This window comes from Saccopteryx bilineata, chromosome X (assembly GCF_036850765.1).
Source record: "Saccopteryx bilineata isolate mSacBil1 chromosome X, mSacBil1_pri_phased_curated, whole genome shotgun sequence".
In the NCBI taxonomy this organism is placed as follows: Eukaryota; Metazoa; Chordata; class Mammalia; order Chiroptera; family Emballonuridae; genus Saccopteryx; species Saccopteryx bilineata.
The window spans coordinates 37,948,444-37,954,708 of NC_089502.1; the positions used below are offsets into that span (position 1 = coordinate 37,948,444).

Here is a 6,265-nt window from a genome sequence, read left to right on the forward strand (position 1 = left end):
AAGGGATCAGGTTCAAAAGTGATCATATTTCCAGGGTTAGCATGAGTGGCCAACTTGGGTGAGAAAGCCAGGAGATCCATGTGCTCTTTTACAGACAAGGAATATGTACCTTGAATAAAAAAATTCAGATATGAAATGTAGTAAAATTTCACAGTATAGTTATTCTGGGAAGGGGAGAGGTGGTGAACCCAGACAAGGCAATATGTTAGGGGTGTTAGGTTTGACTAGTTTCTCTAATCAGTTTTTCACATACTTTTAGTGTATTTTAGTATAGTCCTCCAAGGCACAATTTATATGCCCTTTAGTGTTTGATGCTCCAGATTGTTTATTCATGTTACAGGACTGTTTAAGATTTGTGTTCCAAGAAAAATCGTGCTACATAAAAATGATCCAAGATTTTTGACCCCCAAAACTTCTTGAATAAAATCTTAAAAAGAAAATGCTATTGCAATTGCATCTCTTGAAAAAGAAAGCATTCTTCTAAATGTAAATAGATTCACTAAACTTTTGTTGTAAAAAACTTCAAAGTAGGTAAATTGCTGCCTAATTCTTCATTGCACATACACACCAGAGGATAGGGGAGCACTGCCTTCTTTTGCCAGCATCATCTGAGGGGGAAGAAAACCATTCCACATAGCTGCAGAGAGCGTCCCAGTGCTTCCAGAGAAAGGCATTGAAAACCATCAGGAACAAAATGTTGAGCATACTGTTGCAAGTCTTCATAAGAGGAACCATAAGAGGCTACTATGGAGACAAAGACCAAGTGGATTGTTATAACTACCGAAAGAATGTTGATAAGTTTGCCCGGAAGTTACTGGGTTGTGGCATTCTCAAGCCCACCCAGTTGTACCACCTGCTCCTGCTACAACTTCATTTTGTAGATGCAGTTCTGGCAAACCTCTAGGGACTCCCAGATGGACTGGGCCATTCATAGGACTAATATACAGTTTTATCTTTCATGCAAGCCAATTCCTACTTCAAGTTCAAGATTTTATTCTGCTGGAACTCTGTTAGGTCATTTCATTGTTCTTCTAACTGTTCATATCCATAACACTCTTTCTGTTAGGCCTGCATTATTAATGAATAGTCCTTCTGATAATGTTTCTTGAGAGTCTTAAAGAAGTTCTCTAGTCTTACCTGGGTTTTTCAGATCTCTGAATCTCATGTAGTGGTCTGAGCTCTGCATGTCCAGGGTGTCTGTTTTGAAGCTAGATGCTCTTACAGTGATGCCTGCAGTGATGCTGTTAGTTTCCACTGAGCATGTAGCAGCACTGGAACAATTTTCCTCACTATCATATTCTGGGCTTGACTGAAAGTTTGAAATTACTCCCAAAGCCTTTTTCTCATCATCTACCTGCCCTTCTAAGGAATACTTCAGGCTAGGGATGTTGTCTGCACTGCCAAATTTATTCTGAATTAATAAGGTGATCACTCTGAACTTTGAGACCACAGCTCTTGCTGCTGAATGGATTACCTGAGAGAAGCTGGAGAGTCCAGCTATCACACTGTCCACCTCAACTTCACTACAGGCAGTCAGTCACCTTTGGTCCCACACCCTACAAATCCTGGCGCATTTTCCTGAAGATGTCTTTTAGCTGCTGGAAGATCCCATTCTACTCCCCTTTCTATTCCTTACGTTTCTTTTGTAGCTGAAGGATGGTTTGGGTATATTTCTGGTTCTTCCCAAATACCTGCTTGATGCTTGAGGTGTACTGTTTATCTGTGCTGTTGGTAAACTTCAATTACACAGCAAAGTGGTCATATCAAGCTGTTTTGTTTGTTGTAATCTTGATCTATTTTGTGAGCTTCAGGAACTTTTGCTGCAGGTAAATAATAGCAGCATTTTTGCTCTGAGGGTCAATTGTTCCATTCACAGAGTCTGTGTGGATGCTGCCTTCAGTGCTAGAGGCCACTTCACTGGGAACCTGGGTGAGGCTGCTAACTTTCAACTGTTCAATTTACTCTATAGTTGTCTCATCCCGTGATAGACATGCAGCAGCAGCACAAGCCATTTCCATCACAGCAGAACTGACAGGAGCATCAGTAATGGAAAAAGACCTGGTTCTGTGAGACTACATAACAGTTGCCATCTCCTGGCCATATTTCCTATTAATTTATAGACTTCTCTTTGGGATATCTGGCTTGTCCCACCTACTATGCAAGCTCATCCTTCCCTTCATCTCTTCACCTTGGGTAGCACTTAGATCTATTGCAGGACATGATTCAGAGGTTTGGGGTAGATGGAGACACCATCAATCTTAGGATATGTGTCCTGGCCTTCCAGATTCATTTCAGGTTCTAGATCTGCCTGAATTTGTCACACATCATGTGAACATACTGATGACCTCTTTTTCTGGTGCCAAAAGAAGTACTTTAAGCCTTGGTCAATCACTTTAATGATCTCCAAATCCTTGTGAGTCATTTTAGACAGTTTTTGTTCTGATTTTGTCTGCTTTCTGGCCTCTTTATCTTGGGATTTGCTTCTAGAATCCGGGTCCTCATATAAGGACTGCATGAGGTTCTATCAGTAGACTTAATATGTTTATTTTCAGAATAAAAAAGATTTAAATATACTAAGATTGTCAAATTTGCTTCAATAGTAACTACACATGCAACTGTGAAACAGAAGCTTTATGTTTATCTTTATACCCTTCTCAAGGACTTCAAAGGTACACAGGAATACCTTTGGGAAAAGTTGTCACATCAGCTTGTTTTATTTTCTTCATAGTTCATATCAGGAGTCAGCAAACTTTTTTTTCAAAGGGTCAGACTATAGCCCAGAGGCTAAATCCAGCTTGCCCTGTGTTTTTTTGTTTGGGTGATTTTGATTTTGGTTTGTTTTTAAGCTTAAATAACATAAATTTATTCCCTCACAGTTATGGAGGAAGGAAGTCTGAGGTCAAGGTGTCAGCATTTTGGTTCCTTCTGAGGGCTTCAAGAATCTGTCCCATGCCTTTCTCCTAGCTTCTGGTGGTTTGCTGGCAATCTTTGGCATCCCTTGGCTACATCACCCCAATCTCTGCTTTCTTCTTTACATGATGTTCTTCTTGTGTGAATTTCTGTGTCCACATATCACTTTTATAAGGACACAGGTCATATTGGGTTAGGGACCCATTCTATTCCAGTATAACTTCAACCTATCTTAACTAATTACATCTGCAAAGACATATTTCCACAATAAAATCACATTCTGAGATACTGGATATTAGGACTTCAACATAAATATTTGGGGGCAGGGGAGGACACAATTCAACCTTCAGCATACAATTTTTGTACCAACTACTCAACTCAGCCCTTGTAGTGCAAAAGAACTCATAGAACATATGTAAGCAAATTAGAACAGATGTGTTACAGTAAACCTTTACTTAGAAAAACAGGTGCGGGTCTGCCAGCAGTAGTTTGCAAATCCCAGTCTTAAAGTATGTTTAATCCTTTGTAAGTATAAAAGGAAACAAAAAAAAAATTGGCACTTGGCAAAAAGAAAAGAAAAACTTTGCAAGTTTTGGCAATACTTACTTTATATTTTATATTCTAGTCACAATGTTTTATATTTAGCTTTACTGTGTCTTTTTATTTCTTTATTTTATTTAAAATTTCATTATGTATTGGTCTTGAGTATACAGTTTCATGGTTAGACACTCATATATTTTGCACAGTATTCCCCTCAATATTTTCTGTGCCATAACTGGCACCATAGTTATCACAATATTAACTATATTTCCTATGTTTTACTAAATTCCCTATGAATATTTGGTAACAAACAATCTGTACTTCTTAGTACCATCATCTCTTTCATCCAATGCCCCATCCACCTTTCTCCTCTGGCAACAACCAGTTCTCTTTTTGTATCTATTAGTCTGTTTCAATTCTGTTTGTTCATTTTTTTGTTCTTTAGATTATAAACAATTCACACTATTAAACTATAAAAAATACAATAAAATGGGTAGAGGATTTTAATAGATACTTCTACAAAGGAGCATACAGAGAAGACCAATAAACATATGTTAAGATGTTCAACATCACCAATTGTCAGAGAAATGTAAATAAAAAACACAATAAGATAACACCTCACACCTGTCAGAATGTCTGTCATCAATAAATCGACAAATTACAAGTGTTGGCAAGTATTAGAAGAAAAGGGAATCCTTGTACACTGTTGTTGGGAATGCAGATTGATGAAGACACTATGCAAAACAGTATAGAGTTTCCTCAAAAAAATAAAATTGATATGCTTTATGATCTAGTGATTCCATTGCTGGGGATTTATCCAAAGAAACAAAAAGCACTAATTTGAGACATTATATGCACTCCTATGTTCATTGAAGCATTATTTACAGTAGGTAAGAACCCAAGTGTCCATCAATAGGTGACTGGATAAAAGCTTTGATGCATATAAACAATATAATATTACTCAGCCATAAAACAAAAGGAAATCTAATTATTTGTGATTGCATGGATAGACCTAGAGGGTATGCTCAGTGAAATAAACCAGTCAGAGGCCCTGGCTGGTTGGCTCAGCGGTAGAGCGTCGGCCTGGCGTGCGGGGGACCCGGGTTCGATTCCCGGCCAGGGCACATAGGAGAAGCGCCCATTTGTTTCTCCAACCCCCTTCCTCTTTGTCTCTCTCTTCCCCTCCCGCAGCCAAGGCTCCATTGGAGCAAAGATGGCCCGGGCGCTGGGGATGGCTCCTTGGCCTCTGCCCCAGGCGCTAGAGTGGCTCTGGTCGTGGCAAAGCGACGCCCGGAGGGGCAGAGCATCGCCCCCTGGTGGGCAGAGCGTCGCCCCTGGTGGGCGTGCCGGGTGGATCCCGGTCGGGCGCATGCGGGAGTCTGTCTGACTGTCTCTCCCCGTTTCCAGCTTCATAAAAATACAATAAATAAATAAATAAATAAATAAATAAACAAACCAGTCAGAGAAAGACAAATGACTCCATGCTTTTGTATAGCTGACAGGGAGGAGAGAAGTGGTAGGTGTCCGCACCAGTGTCATTGCTCTAGTTCAAACACCAGCTCTCACTGCTGCAGTCACCATGCTCCATCAGTGCCCTCAAACCACCCCTTCCAAACTTCCCCTTACATCATTTAATCCACTGCAGCCCTTGATGCAGTCACCACCCTGCTTCAACCCTTTCAAACAGCACTAACAGGCTCCCAGAGATACTAAAAAATCATGTAGGTATATATAATTTTATATATATGCATTTATACATATATAAAATTTTATATGTAATATATAATTATATATCACTACCAACATATATATTTGTTATATATTAATTTTAATAAATATTATGATATATATATGGATAGTGATAAACATCAACTTCAAAATAGTGGTCACCTGTCTAACTGGTGTTGGTGCAGTGGATAGACACTATCCACTGGGACACTAAGGTTTATAATTCATAACTCAGAAGCTGCCAGCTTGAGCACAAGCTTGCCAGCTTTAGTGTAGGGTCACCGGTTTAAGCACAGGATTAACATGATCACGTCACTAGCTAGAGCTCAACATTTGCTGGCTTAAAGCCCAAGGTCGCTGGCTTGAGCAAGGGGTCACTGGATCAGCTTGAGCCCTCCAATCAAGGCATGTATGAGAAGAAATCAGTGAAACAACTACAAGTTGATGCTTCTTATATCTCTTAGTTGACTCTGTCTTTCTCCCTCTCTGTCTTTCTCTCTCTCAAGTCAATAAAATAAAAAAGAGGAAAAAAATAGTGGTCAGCTGTGAGGATAAAGAATGGAAAAGGTAAGAAGTTGGATTAGAGCTATAACACAGTTATTTCTTTAACAATAAAGAAGAGGTAGAGATGTGTAGCAAATAAGGTAAACTATTAGTGTCTGTTTAATTTTTATTTTGCCTTTTATCTTATATTCTGTGCCTTTTGTATGTTTGAATTATATTAAAAATGAAAATGTATGATTACCTAGTTTTTACCTCTTCTGTTAGCAGAAATGAAAGTTTAATAATGCACACAACATTGAGAGTATATGGGGAAGCAGGCAATGTCATACATGGGAGGTGGGAGCACAAATTAATGCAGTCTTTTGAGATGACAATTGTGCAATATCTTTTTAAGAAAAAGTAAAGGGATTAAGCAAAAGGAAAACCTCAGAAACGCAGGCAACCATATGGCAATTGAGCAAGAGGGACCGGGCTAAGTAGAAAAGATAAAGGGGGATAAATTGTGCTAAAAGGAGATTTGATTTGGGGCGAGGAGCACACAATACAATATACAGATGATGTATGATACAATTGTACACCTTAA

General features: G+C 39.1%; 1 pseudogene; it reads right to left on the reverse strand.

Moving 5' to 3' along the window:
• Positions 1-543: 543 nt before the first annotated feature.
• On the reverse strand, positions 544-2,180 carry LOC136317631 (transmembrane and coiled-coil domains protein 1 pseudogene; annotated as a pseudogene).
• Between the last annotated feature and the right edge of the window lie 4,085 nt (positions 2,181-6,265).